This window comes from Buceros rhinoceros, unplaced genomic scaffold, assembly GCF_000710305.1.
Source record: "Buceros rhinoceros silvestris isolate BGI_N320 unplaced genomic scaffold, ASM71030v1 scaffold10328, whole genome shotgun sequence".
In the NCBI taxonomy this organism is placed as follows: Eukaryota; Metazoa; Chordata; class Aves; order Bucerotiformes; family Bucerotidae; genus Buceros; species Buceros rhinoceros.
The window spans coordinates 53,730-54,058 of record NW_010427459.1 but is presented as its reverse complement, the minus strand read 5'-3'; the positions used below and the strand labels follow the sequence as shown (position 1 = coordinate 54,058).

Here is a 329-nt window from a genome sequence, read left to right as displayed (position 1 = left end):
TGAAATGGGGGGGGGGGGAGCCACATGGCTAACAGAAGGGTGGGAGGGGGAGAGCCATTGATTCTGAAAGGGTGTCCTGTCCGAAAGGCTCTGGTAATTGCCTTTTTATTGTGGCAGCCTCAGGACCAGACGCGGGAGCTGGAGAAACCGGGAAGGCTACAAAACAGCAGGAAAAGTTGCTCTGATTAATATTACGTTAAATTAAAACTGATTTTCTGCTCTTTCTGCTCTGTTTTTTTCCATGCACTTCCCAACCCCCTCCCCACATCTCCCCTCCTCCAGTGGGCTCCCCGCATGCTGCCCCCTCCCCGCCCCTGTCCCTGCTTGGC

The 329-nt window shown here is 54.4% G+C and overlaps 1 protein-coding gene across 1 annotated transcript in view; it reads right to left on the bottom strand.

The window, feature by feature from the left end:
* LOC104498523 (paired box protein Pax-2-A-like) overlaps positions 1–329 on the bottom strand; it is a gene marked incomplete at both ends in the record, with an annotated part of 51,909 nt that overhangs the window by 25,775 nt on the left and 25,805 nt on the right. The window lies entirely within an intron of this gene.